General features: G+C 32.2%; 2 protein-coding genes across 3 annotated transcripts in view; both read left to right on the top strand.

Moving 5' to 3' along the window:
* The window catches only part of LOC147382830 (uncharacterized), a 118,441-nt gene that overhangs the window by 98,824 nt on the left and 4,658 nt on the right, over positions 1-14,959 (top strand). The gene's annotated exons all lie outside the window — the stretch shown is intronic.
* LOC147382835 (uncharacterized) overlaps positions 11,321-14,959 on the top strand; it is an 83,216-nt gene continuing 79,577 nt past the window's right edge. Inside the window, exons 1-2 of one of the 2 annotated variants that reach the window (XM_086427489.1) lie at positions 11,321-11,603; positions 12,190-12,444. The gene's annotated coding sequence lies outside the window, so the exon portion shown is untranslated. Of the gene's footprint in view, positions 12,445-14,959 lie in introns of both variants that reach the window. The other variant, XM_086427486.1, reaches the window with a different exon arrangement.

The raw sequence follows: 14,959 nt of genomic DNA on the forward strand, positions 1-14,959 counted from the left end.
TGAGCTGGGTATTGAATGGAACCCCATCCTAATATTAAGAATCAACCATCTTACATAGTTGCAAGTTACATCATCTAAGACAATATTTGCCAATTCATGAGAAATTAAGTTACAATAAAAAATCGCAAACAAGTTCTTAGCCATAGCTCCTCTCTTAGCCAAATAAGCCACCGCAATATTAGCTCTGTTGGAAAGTTGAATTAGTCAGAAATTATGTTCTATGGAGGCAATGCTATTTGCTCTTTAGGTTGTATGGAAGCCTTTTGAGATCTATTCTACATCATTTCTAATGTAAATGAGAAAGTTTGCATCTCTAATCAAAGTATCTTGGACCCATTAGAAGTTTGTAGTTCTTACATTTGAATCAACTCTGTCATGAGTGCTGGAAAAAAAAAAACAAGGCATTTTCATAACAAACCATAAATAAAAAATTAAATAAATAAATAAAAACAAATGGAGGCTGAAAAACTATATTCTAAGCTTCAGAACAGAAGAATGCTATTTTTTATTTTCATATGTGGATTCCACTCATCAAGTTCTTATTTTATATGTTTCTATGAGAACACCACAATATTATTTGGGATAACATCCTATAGTAAATTAGAAACATGTTTTAGTGAATTTGGCCATCCATTCCTCCTCCAGAGTTGAGAGGAGAACCTTTCTAAGATTTGGAATTAGTCTCTTTCGGTACGAACTACATCTATTTAATTAACACAATTTCAATTTACATTTTGCAGATAATTTTCCAAGACATGTTAAAGGTTCAAACATTAACAAACCGATTTATCCATTTGTCTGTTGTAGATCTTGTCTAGAAATGTTAACAAACCAGATTCTCGTCTAGCCTTACTGTCAAACATGCGAATGAAGAACCAATCCAAAAAAACAAAGTGAATGAAGATGTGAGTTTCAAAAATATTTTATTTTGTCTTGACTTCTAATCTTATTTTTGTCTTCCAATCTTAGTTATGATGGTTGAAGTACTAGGATTTATGTTCGTTTATTAGTTTTTAAGAAATGTATAATCTACGTAAGTCATTTCTTCAATGTGCAATGAGATTCTTTCATAGTTAGATTGGGTTGATGGTTGCAATTTTAGAGATTTAGGTGTTATTCTTGTAATCTTTTTCAGTGTGTGTTGTATAGTGTTATTTCTGATGATTGAAGAACTAGAGTTAATAACAGATGGACAGTTGGTATCTTGTTGTCAAGTTACAAACATTTCAAAATGAGTCTTGTACAAGCAGACACATCTCTAGGTTACATCTTTTTCTTCCTAAGTGTCCTTTTTTCCCCGTATTTTCTCTCTTTTTGGTGGTGTTTCTGCAAATATTTACGTGAATCTGACTCCTTTCATCTATGCAGAACCCGAGTTAGTGGTTAGTTATCTTAAGATGTTAAAATCCTCAAAAGTGTTATTGAAGGAACAGGTTGCTTGCTTGCTTGTTTGTAACATTTTAGCTTCATAGGGAAGACCATCATTGCACATACTGATTTTAGTTTCCATTTGATATCAGCTTCAAAAAGCAAAGAAAAAGGAAGTTGCATTCATTGTGACATTTGCAAAACGAGAGTAGGAGATAACATAATTGAAGGTGATCCTACAATGAATTTTATACATGACTGTTAAATTTAATTTCTTTTAATCTCTCTCCTTCAGTGGGTTATTTGGAACACAAACATATTTTAATTCAACTAGTTTTACAAATAACTGGCTAACTTTATCTCTTTGAGTTAATTCCACAAGTGCTAGTCAATCACATTTTTGGGAAATTGTTATTATGTCAAAAAAATTCATACTCTTTCTCTACCTTTACACACACAAAGCTTGTATAGTATTTTATGGACAAAACTTTCCCAATGCGAAAGAGGAATTGTGCTTTTCTATGTATTTGAAAAATACCCCTAATTTCCTCTAGTTTGCTGCACTATTGCTTATCTGATTTTTTGAAGAAACCATTATCCAGCCTGAATTTCTTTCCCTTAATGTTTGGTTGTCCAATAGAATTTCCTTTTGTGATTCTTCATACATTAATATCAAACTTTGTTCATAAATTGCCAGCTATACATGAAGAATTTACACGTTTAAAGGTGCATGCTTGGTACTCCCTTGTAGGTTAATTTCTGTGAAAGCCAATATATTGTTCTTTTATACTCTCTTTTCTTTAAAGATGGATACAAAAGCTTCATGGCCATCATGTGAAATATCCTGGTGTCATGTGTTACAGCTATGTGGATCTAATAGGCCATTGTTTTGAGTATGGTCATGTAAAACTTATAAGCTTGTCTGGTTGACAAATAGTGATTATTTAAAATTAGCTACTGAAATTATTTGAACAGAGTGTGATAATGTTTTGTAATGTGAATGTTGTGTTTTATTCTAATTATGGTGTGATAATTAATTGAAGTATAATAAGTAAAATGTGGGGTGCCAATAACATTTCCTAAGAAATTGAAGTGTGATAAATGAAATTTGGGTTGCCAATAACAGGTCTTTTTCTTTATATTATTGTAGGTTTTATTTTGAAACGAAAAATTTAATAATTTTTTTTACAATATTAGAGACAGTTTTGAATCACCTAAAATAATATTTATTTTAAAAAAATAAAAATTGTTATTAGGGGCGGTTTTAATTCATTGGGTATAATTCATCTATTTAATTATAGAAATTAATCCAAGACAGTTTTAAACTACCTCTAAAAATCTAACAATCACCTTAAATCACATTACTTAGAGGCGGTTTTCAAACAGTCTCTAAAAATATAACCACCACCCTTAAATGACATTAATTAGAGACTGTAGACACCCCATTTTTGCATCCGCCTGATTAATCAAGTCGTCGACCCGATCGCAAAGGTTCCCAATGATGGATGTCTATTCCAATACTTTATTTTGTTACCAGATATGTTTCAGAAATCCGGATGAGGTATCTCGAACTGACAAAACTTAGAAACCACGCTATGCTAGGAAAATACGACCCCAGAAACATAGAAATCATCATCTTGCAAACCAAAAAGAAGCTTCACGATAAAAATCACTAAAAATGATTAAATTACCAAAATACCCCTAACCTCAAAACAACCCTAGAGCCTACGTTACGCTTAGGAAAACTCTCTCGAACACATAAAATAACAAATCGGAACCAAATAAATCATTTCATCAATTTTAACAGAATTTGACAAAATTACGAAAATGCCCCTCATAAAGTTCATAATAATTTCACATAAAAATTTTCATAAATGACACAAACCAACATTCTCATTGAATTTCTTACGAAAAACCGATTCTAAAACATCCTAGAACATTAAAAACCGACTTGAAACGTGAAAAGTCCTCTCTAGGGGCAAAACGGTAATTTCACAATTTTCATAATTAAAAAATTCGAAATTAATAAATAAAACATTAAATATTTAAAGTGAAACATTAATGAAATTAATTCAAAACTTTGAACCTCAAAAATCGATTAATTAGACTCTCAGGCAAAATTGTTGAGGGTTCGTGGGATATTTCTTTAAGGACCCCTCCATGTGGGGGTCCAAAGAATTAAAGATATTTTAGAGGGGGGTTCTCCAAAAATTAAAAGTAAATCAAGCAAGACTGAAGTCAAGGTATTAAAGTCAATCAAGTGAGACTGAAGTCAAAATTAAAGTCAATTAAGCAAGACTAAAGTCAAGATATTAAAAGTCAATCAATTAAGACTAAAGTCAAAACCCTAATCTAAACTAATCGAGTCAATCTCATAAGACTAAGGTCAAAACCCTAAATCAAAACCCTAATCTAAACTAATCAAGTCAATTTCATAAGACTAAAGTCAAAACCCTAAATCCAAACCCTAATCTAAAATTAATCAAATCAATCTCATAAGACTAAAGTCAAAACCCTAAAACCCTAAAGACTAAGTCAAAACCCTAATTGAAACCCTAAAAGAAACCATAATCAAACCCTAATGCTTCTAAAAACTTTATAAATAGGAGCCTCCACACCCTATTTTCGTATCAAAGAAAAAACCCTAGAAAAAGTAGGTGAAGAAGCCTCCATAACCTCTCCAAAACCCTAATTTTGGAGCCCCAACTCCTTCCCTAACACCCGTACTCCGATTTTAACCTAAAAAACACCCAAAAATCTCTCAAAAACATCCCAAAAATCCAAATTCGAAGCACCCAGATCCAAGAAGGAGATACCTTACCTCGGAGATCAGAAATCAGATCCGGAGATAGAACGAAGTAAGGAACACGGCACAAGGAGCCATTTTCACCAGATCTGAGGGAATACCACTTTTGCAGATCAAAGGTAAGTTTATTTTTATTATTTTTATTTTTTTTAATCTAGGTTTATCATTAGCGATGTAGATCTATTTGGGATAAGTAGAGACCGGCATTGGCCGGGCGGGGTTGGTGCCTAACACCTTCCAACCCCGTAACATGATCCCCGGATTCAGATTTCTATAGTAGATTAGTTCCTTTTTTTTTTATCCATTTAAGGGTCAATTTGGTTCCTAAACCATAATAACTAGGTGGCGACTCCCAAACCTCAAGGGTCAAAAGCGGATCCGCGCACCCCGCGGATCGAGGGCGCTTTCAAAGACGATTTAAAATAACCCTAAAATTGTTATTATTAGAGGTGGTTTTGTAATCGCTGTTACTTGGCCACTAAAAGTAATTGAAGACACCACTATAATGGGTGTACTAAACTGCCCTTACATATATTGGAGGCGATTTTTTGTAATTTGGTGGCAATTTAAAACCGCCACAAAAAGCTTCATATTTTGTAGTGCTCGACTCACTTGCTTACGCAGTTACCTAATCTTGCCATCAACAATATTTTGTGTGTTTTAACTATACATACTTTTGAATTGAACCGAAAATTTGATGGTCTTGGGATGTCATTAAGAATGATCAAGTTCAATCTTCGAGACATTGGGTCTGGTTGATAGAAGCCCATCTCTACCATTGACAACCTACTGATTGAATTTGATTTGAATTTGGGTTCTACTTCTCAATTTATTTTTTGCTTTAATTGATTGTCAATGTGCAGCGTATCGCATTGATCAGACTTGAATGATTCAGTATTCGGCTCGTCAGTAGCCCAAGAATTTCTAAAGCATGCACCAATATTATCTTTTATCACTCAAGCAATTGATGAGTTTAGAATCGTTGCTCCACTGGGTCACGACTCGATTGATAGCAGGTCGACTTCGATTTTGAAAAGTTTGATGAAATCGAGACCTTTTGCAATTTCAAATTTTAGGTGGCCAGTGGAATTTCCCAACGTTTGATGGGCTTGCTTAAAATTTCAAGTTTCCCAAGTTATTTGAACCACTTTTTGGTGTTTTGAAATGGCGTCTGTCTCGTCAAGACTCAAGATCTTCGATTTGATTAGTCCCGGGCTCAAATCGGAGTTGAGATGGGCTAGGGATCTCAAATATACGAAAATCAAGGAAAGGGCCCACGCATGATTTTTTGCAGTTGCAAATTTTACAATATTTCTTTAAAATTTTTGGGGATTTGAGCCGTTTCCATGTTGGACACAACATGATTAAGAAAAGAAGAAATAAAACTCAAAAATGATTAAGAATTGTGGAGCGTCAATTTGTAAATCACTTTTGACAATGTTTGAAGTTTGAGATTGGTTAAAAATCTGCTCAATCCAAAACTCTTAAGCCATATATATATATTTGTTGTTCATAATAAAAATTATGTTTAACTCAATAACTTAGTCGAAATGTCTCACCTAACTTGGTGCATTTTCGAGCTGATGAGATATTTGGATGATTCCATGGGATTGAGACACCTTGAAATCCAATTCACTTTGACTAGTTTTAAAATAATGGTAAAAGTCAACTCTCTTTTCTTTTTTTTCTTTTTTTTTTCACTGGGAGAAAAGAACCTCGACATTTCGTCTTCTTCTGGTAAGAGATCAGTTTTTGTTGAATTTTGAACGTGGTTAGTTGTTCTAGTGGTTCCTGTGCGGATGAGATAGAAATATTGGTTGGAGAATGAAACGATCAACAATTTCATTGCCTCACCCAACGAGCGAAGTCGCCGAAGCGAGTCTAAAGGCCAAAAAGCAACGAGCGGCAAGCAACAAGCGTGCAAGTGTAGGCGCCTGACGGAACTACACTCTAAATAAGTCAGTCAAATCGGGGAGCCGCAACGCGTCAGGTTACCCAGAATGACAGAACCAAGATAGAAATCACTGTGCATATATATATATATATATATGGGTCCCGTTCACCACCCTACACTTAACCCTACGCTTTACCAAACATGTTTTGTCCTACGTGGGTTAGAAATTTTGGAATAAGCTGATTTTTGGTGAGGATGATCTCTCATCCTCACCAAAAATCAGCCCATTCCAAAACTTCTAACCCCATAAAAAATGGTTTACAAAAAATAGGCGGTTCACGATTTTTCAACTTGTAAACATGGGGCTAGAAATTTCTGAATGGGTTGATTTTTGGTGAGGAGGATCTTCTAATCGTAGAGATCATCCTCACCAAAAATCAGCCCATTCCAAAGCTTCTAACCCATGTTTTAAAAAATGTTTTGCCAAAATGTAGGGTGTTGAACATATATATATATTTTAAGCACTTATGCTCCATTGGTTCTCAAAAAAAGTTTCTTGGAAAAACTTTATGCTAGATTTTTAGTTTTTTTTTATAAGTAATTTTTTTTCTACAAAATGATTTTTCTCTATTTGGTTGAGATCGGAAGAATCCCTGGATAATTGTGGAAAAGAAATTCCACTATTTCATATTATTAGAAAATGATGCAATAGCCTGAAATTTAATTTCTCATTATCTTACTAGTGCTAAAAATATATGTTTTTCAATAAATCAAAAGTTGATCCCCTATGATTAGGTATATTTTCATGTTTACCCTTAACCTTTTAAGAATTTCAAGATGTTAACGTTCCAATATATATTAGCATCTCATTTATAATGGGAAATTCTATTGCCACACCAACTTTGGCTAACGCCGTCGCAATTCATAAGTAAATATGGGATTTTTTCTAAAACATGCCCGACTTATGTCAAAATTCTGATTTTAATACACTATTTGTTTTAATTCCCAAAACATGTTTTTCCAGTTAATTCATCACTTTTATAATCAATGAATTTGTTAATAAATTACCAATGAGATCATTGACATGAAAAAAAAGTTGGTATTTTATCTACGAATTCGTTGATATTAAAATTGGTAATCTCGTAAGTTTGCAGATTATAAAAGTGACGAATTCAATTGGAAAAACATGCTTTTAAGAATTAAATGAATTATGTACCGAACTCAAAATTTCATCAAATTCATCCCACAAAATGGAGATTCACACTATGTAAATCACCAAATAATAAACAGGCACTGTGGCTGGCATTAGCAAAGTTGGTGTAGCAATAGAAGTTCTCTTTAAAATTTTATCATTTATTATTGAAAAAATAATAAAAAATAAAAAATACCCAAATTAAATAAAAAATTATTTTGGTGATTCTTCCGTTGTCAACTCTTGAAAATATAGGTTAAAATAATATTTATTTTAACAAATAAGAGACTCTTTGTTTTTCAGCCAAAAACCCATCATCTTCAACATCTTTGTTTTTCTACCAAAAACCAGTCATCATCTCTGCCTACCCCAAAAATCCATCTCGTTCTTGAGGTCTATATGTTGGGTGGGGGTTTGTATTGTGAAGTAGATAGAAATTTCAGGTTGAAGATGACTTGTTTAAGGGATAAAATCAAGGGATTTTCTGTTGGAGGTTGAAGATGAGGGCATATAAGTCATTTATATTACTACATGACAGATGACTTAGGTCAAGAAGCATGACATCGTTTTGAAAAAACAGGGGCATCTCCAATATTGACCAAACCGTAGGGGTATGCCTAAATCGCCGTTAAGATTGTGAGAGATAATCATGATAATCTAAGTATCCCACGTGGCACACTCATTCAACTCTTCTGACTTGATACACTGACTCGACTTTAGATTTGTATGCCTCGGGATTCAAACCTACACTTTCTCACAAAAATGTATCCCGAGGAAATTATATTGATCTACGATTCTAAACCTTGTTAGGTCAAGAAAGTCAATTGAGTGTACAATTAGGGGTAGTCAGATTGCCACAACTCTTTTAGGAAAGTTATTATTTTGAAAATTTTCTATTTGTCTGAAATTGTTATATCGTTAGAAATTGGGTATAATTAAGATTTCGAATCAATTTAAAAAGGGTTTTTTTGTTTAATTTTTTACTGCAATTCTCACATTTTTGACATGAAGTTGTACACATAACCGTAGATGTTTTTTTTACTTGTATCTCGAGGAAACAATCTACTGTCACATCAGCATAATAACAATCAAATCACAATCCCTCAAGGATTTTCCTTTGAGAAAATAGAATTGGTTTCTTCTGATTTTATTGGAGTAGGTAATTATTTTTTTGCACTTTTCACTCTATTTTACCGTGATCAGCGCGTCATGACTAGAATTGGAAAATTAGTGAGAAAATATTATTAGAGCTAAAAGTGCTAGTATTGCAACAAAAAATGACCTTTATATGAACTTTCAGTTCGATTGATTAATTATAGTTGTTGAAGTAAAATTTAAATAACCAAACCTCTAAATTCTGTGTTTGAGGTTCATGATCAAGACGTTATAGTTTGAAATTTGAACCTATACACTCAATGGTATTCCTCTGAGTCTCTTAGAATGATGAACTTGGAACAAAATTCATATATATTTGAAACATAGTGAAGGCTATAAGATGTCATCAAACACTTCACAAGTGTAATACATATAATATTGAAGACAAGTTGTATATTTGAGAGTGCTTTTCATTACAGGAAGCAGTGATCAATCTATACCAGAGGGGGGGACGGTTCAATAGGAATCAATCTATACCAAACTCGAGAAATTTTAGAGCAAAATTTGGAACATTTTCCCGAGGAATTTATATTCCCTTACTTTTTTTTTTTTTACATTATGATTTAGCTTAGTAAAGAAAAATAATATAAATATATGGTAAACATTGTTCCTCTATGGTAATAATTGTGGCCTTTTCTCTTAACAATTTTGTAATTTTCTCAAGAATAATAACTCTTTTGGACTTAGCTCAGTTAATTGAGATATGGGGATGCAACTTTGAGATATATTGTTCAAGTCCAATTTACCAACGACCAAAAAAAAAATTGAAAAAAAAAAAAAAGAAAAAGAAAAAAAAAGAAGAAAAGAGAACATAAGCCCAGTTTCGCAAATGGATAGGTAGATTAGATAGGGCTTTCAATATGTCAGATTAGACCCAAAATCCAATCCATTTGGATTCGATAACTTTAGATATGGATCAAGGATTTGGGTTTTGATGATCCAATTTGATAGTCATATCTACTCTTGATCAACAATGCCCCAATTCGATGTATCCAAATCCAATAAAATGTAAAAAAAAATAATAATAATTATGGAAATGATTTAGCATTTGCATGGTGGAGCTAAAGATTACATTAATTCTTATAACTTAAAAAAATAACTTAATATCATAACTAGATATTCTCTTGCTTGATCACTAGGAAAAAAAAAAAACATTAGAACTAATTAATTACAAGACAAAGAAATAACCATCCACTCCTATCCTCTCTCCATCACGTCCCAATGGGCATGTCCTGAACAATACAACAATCAAGAGAAGACTTCATTAAGAAAATATTATCAACAATAAATAAATAAAATTTAATAAAAATGCATGAAGAAAAGGCTTTGATGAAGTTTGAGAGGTGCTAAAGTTGGCAGGTTATCTTTTATTTTTTGGAAATAATTGCAATAAGTGGGATATGTAAAGGGAGTTAGCAATACTTTGATTGAGGGCCTGCATTAAAGTTCATTGGATTTGATTACAAGAACCCTAATAAAGTTTATATAAAAAATGAGTCAAGTTTAGTAATTCATGTAGAAAACACATGATTTGGCAACGGTTAGGGTTTATATGTAGAATTGTGATAAAATGACTCCCCCACGTGGCATACCATAGAAAATAATTAATGGAAAGAAATCTAACTAGAACTAAATCTTATCAATCTAATTTAAAATTATACTAATCCAATAAAATCTTGGGAAAATGACCTCAAAGACCTATTTTTTTGAAAATATGTATCAAAAAGTCCCTTTTGAAAAAATATGGCCTCTTTAGTACTTTTATTATCAAATATTAGTCTAAAAATAATTTTTGAAACAAAAACGCTGTAATTACCCTATCAACGAATTTTGAGGTTTAAAGAAACATGTTTATTCGAGAATATTTGAGTAAACCTATGTTTCAAAATTAATGACATGCCCCTTGACTATGATCATCTCTTTATATAACAATGAAAAAAAAAATAATTGTTTTCTCTTTTCAAAATTAGTGATTTTTAACTCACGTAGATGAGTAAGGTTATAAGCATCATCAAACTAATTTGATCTATGTATATTAGATTTATTAAAAGATATCAATATGTAAAACATTATTAGAAAACTCGACTTGAATGTTCATCGAATTGATTCAACTAAAAAATTAGCAAGTCTACTTAAATTAGTCAAATAAAATAATATTGAATTTATAAATAGATTTTAATAAATAAAAATATTTATTTTTTTATTTTTACAAAAATATTAATAACAAAATAAATAGATCAAGTTTTTTATTTGACTCAGTATATTTTTAGATTAAACCACTTTATATTTTTAGATCAAATTGAGAACTTCTATTGGCACCCCAACTTTTACTTATTCTCAACCTATTATTTATTTTCTTTATTGGGTGAATCTCCATTTCGTGCGATGAATATGACGAAATTCCGGATTCTGTACACTATTTCTCAAAACATGATTTTTCAGTGCATTCATCACTTTTATAATCTACGAATTCGTAATTTTGTCACTTTTAATATCGACAACTTCGTAAATGAAATACCAGCGATTTTTTAATATGAGCGATCTTGTTGGTTAGTTAACAATGAATTTGTTGATTATAAAAGTGACTAATTAACTGGGAAAATATGTTTTGGGAATTAAAATGAACAATGTATCGAAACCGAAAATTTGACACAAGTTGCGCACATTCTGGGAAAAATCCCTTCTTTAATTTTAATTGGGAAGTAATAAGTAAAAATTGGGGTGCCAATAACAGCTCTCTCTTTTTTCTGCGTACCACGTGGCAGGTCACACCAACACGTTTGGACTTAGGACGACGGGCTGTATCTTAAATTCATAAAAAAAAAAAGCCCAATTTGTTTTGTTAGCCCAACAGCAACTAATTGCAACTAATTATTGTAAAATCCGCATCTTTTTTCCCTCAATTTCTTGCTTAATTAATTAATTAATTTTGCTGTAAGTCATCTGTATTTGTATTTGAGTTTAATCTGCATCATCTCACCTAATTTGAAAATTTCTGGTGCTATTTTTTGTTGATTGAATGGATCGATATTAATTTGGTCAGGAATAGTGTTAGGATTCGTAGTTTTAGTAGGAAGGAATAGGTATCGTGTTAGGGTTTGGGCTAGGGTTCAAAAATTATATTGGGCTTTTATCTTTCAATCTTATTGAGGAAATATATCATTTTGTTTCAATTTATGCTGCAAAAGGTATTGAAATTGGGTTTTAGGAATTTCAATTTGGTCAGGATTAGGTTTTGGATTCTTAATTTTGGTAGAATGGAATTGATATCGTGTTAGGGTTTGGGCTAGAGTTCAGAAATTTAGCACATGGATTCTCAATATGTAATTTTTTTTTTCTTTTAATTTATGCTGCAAAGGGTATTGGAATTGGGTTTTAGAAGTTTCTAGTATCTGGTTGTTGATTTTATTTATTTTTCTGATCAAAATCTGTATATTTGTCTTTGTTTTCCCATGATTATGGATGTGCATTGGATGATGAATGTTTGTCTAGTTTTGGATATTTTGGTTTGGGTCCTAATTTTGATTTCATGATCAAACAAATAATTGGTTGTTATCCAACCCTGAATTGAAGCCACAATTGATATCTTCATGCCCATCTTGTTATCAGAGTTTTGACTTAATAGTTATATTTGCTATCTTGGGCATGTGTTTCTTGGGTTTTTATCATGAATTTAGTATTGGATTGTGCTGGTGTAGAAGTGCTTCTATACTTTTTTGTTTGTTGGCATAATATGTACTTCAACTTCACCTTTGTTCCCCGATATAAGTGCAGGTTTTTAGGACTCATTCGTGACTTTGTGGTGCAAGACATAGTCGTTAATGCTATAGCTCAAGCCTTCAGTATTCTTCAAAATTTGTAGACAGTGGAATATTTGTTTCATTCATTGAAGCATTATTTGAGGCTTGGATTTTATAAGGATTTTCTTCATCAGAACAACAAGGTTGTCGTCTTTCACATATATTATCTGATTAGTGGCATAAAAATTCAGAAGCTACAAGGGGTATAGTTCAGAGTTTCCTCTTTGTGGTAAGTAGCCATGTTGTTTTAGTTAGTTTCACTCTATTTTCTTTTTTTCCTAAAGTATGCTACCTTGATATACTTGTGTATCTTATGTATTGTTCGCATTTATTTCTTATCTTCTACCTAATTTTTGATTATCGTCTGCAAGAAAATATTTACATATGTAAATATGCAACATCTATACGTATGGTATCTAATATTGATGGATGATGAGAGTGATTTACGTTTGAATCACTATGGACATCGTCATATCCATTTCTTCCCCAATCTCTAGCATAATGATATTAGAACACAGGATAGTGGCATTAAGGAATATTAACATTAGTCTATGAAACTACTATACGCAAACCATGTTTAGCTGAATAATCTTCTACCGTTTTGCATCATTATGGACTAGATTTACAAAAGAGTTATGTGGACATGTTAGTAAAAATCTTTTTGGAACTATTTTCCATTGACCAAGAATAAGTCGAGTTTTGAGTTATTAATTGGAATTTGGAAGTGGCACAGTCTTGCTTGTCTTCGGCACTTGGAGGTCCACATGAGTACTCCGAAAGGGACTATCATCCACATGAAGAATATCATTCTTATTAATGTTGTTAAATTGCTTATGCGAGTGTGTGTGACTAGGACATGTTCACATACGCCGTAATTTTTTTTGAAAAAATCTAGAAAATATTAAAAAATTGCTAAAAAATTCCACAAAAATACATCATAATTAAGCAATGCACAAATACCATATTTTCATTCATAAATCATAGTTCAATCATACACCAAAACACGCTTGTAGAAGACTAAAAATAATTAACTATAAAAAAAAAAAAAAACAATAAGTCAAATAGCTAAATAGTCATACAAATACATGAAATACTCATAGAAATGTCTAAGTAACTAACTCTAATAGTTAGTTTGATACTTTACACAAGCATCCCTAATCCATTGTGAAACATCTCCACTAGGATCATCGTTATTGCTTCCCTTCCTGTCGTCATCACCCTCCTCCATATACACTTCATCCTCCTCAATCTCTCGGTCTTCAGATCTCACCAATTTTTCATCTCCTTGACCTTGTATTGCTTCAGCTTCACCATCATTTTCTTGTATTTCATATTTGTCTTCTAGTTGCCTCGAGTGTTGACCAGTGCCATTTCTTCTTTGGCTTGAGCTTTCTCCAAGTGCCAATGTCGGTGCAAAATCCACTTTCTCCACTTGGGGCACAAGTTAGATCTTCTCCTTCAAACACAGGCTTGTCCCATGCATCGGTGATTCATGAATGATCTGTGCCAAGATCATCAATTAAGATGGGATCATAGAAGCCAAGATTCTCTTTTCTCAACTTGAATCGTTTGTGAAATTTTTGGTTGTATTATATAAACACCAAGTCATTCAATTTCTTTTGTTCTAGTCTGTTTTTCTTTTTAGTATGTATTTGTTCAATACACAACAATTTATAAATATTGGATACTTAAGTTATATCATTGAAAGAATGAAGTAAAATATTAAGTGTTTTAGTTAGTTTAGTTCTTAGTTCTTACCATCATAAATGTGCTACAATTATGTTAGCAGTCCGATGTTGATCATGTTAGGCCAAGAATCCATATGGCCAACCTTTTCAAACATGGATCCTTTGTAATAAGATCAACTTCATATGTCGGCCACCAATCAGTTGTTGTATACATCAAAATATACATTGAAATATTTATATTTAACTAGAATAGGGATAAGATGAAAGATATGTCAAATAAAGTATAAACCCAAATATTAATTTTTTTACTTGGAATTTTCGTTGTTCTATGCCTTTTGACAAAATGTTACCCAAAGATTCCTTCGCAATTCTTGTAACGATCCAACTATGTCGATTTTGCATCTTATTCTGTCTGTTCAGGGATCATTTTTTCCCAAACTTAAAGAAATCCAACCATATGCGTCGAAATCCGCCTCATCTTGATTGATGGATTAGAAGTATATGGCTGGATGAAGGATGTAAGTTGTTAACTAAATGGTGACCCGCAACCAAACGAGGACGCTTATCCATTAAAAGAAAACCCGTCACTACATATGCATTCGCGTTGTCCGTTACAACTTGGACAATGTTGTCCTCACTAATTTCCTCAATTGTTTTGTCTAACAGTAATAAAAGATACTTAACCGTGCGAGAATGGGTTGATGCATCTATGGATTTTAGGAACATTATTCCAGTTGGATGATTTACTAAAAAGTTAATTATTGACCGACTGGTTCTATTAGTCATAGTCACAAAGTCGGAGTATGGATTTAAAACGACAAGGAAAACTTTGGAAAAAACGATTAAACATAAAATATAAAAAATATATATTTACAATATATGAAAAATGTATATATATATATATATATATATATATATATATATATAATGGGTCCCGTTCGGCACCCAACATTTTGCCCAACAATTTGCCCAACATGTTTTGTCCTACATGGGTTAGAAGTTTTGGAATAGGCTGATTTTTGGTGAGGAGATCATTCTCACCAAAAATCAGCCCAT

The sequence above is a fragment of the Akebia trifoliata genome, chromosome 16, assembly GCF_017979445.1.
Source record: "Akebia trifoliata isolate Shusen 1 chromosome 16, ASM1797944v1, whole genome shotgun sequence".
Lineage (NCBI taxonomy): Eukaryota > Viridiplantae > Streptophyta > Magnoliopsida > Ranunculales > Lardizabalaceae > Akebia > Akebia trifoliata.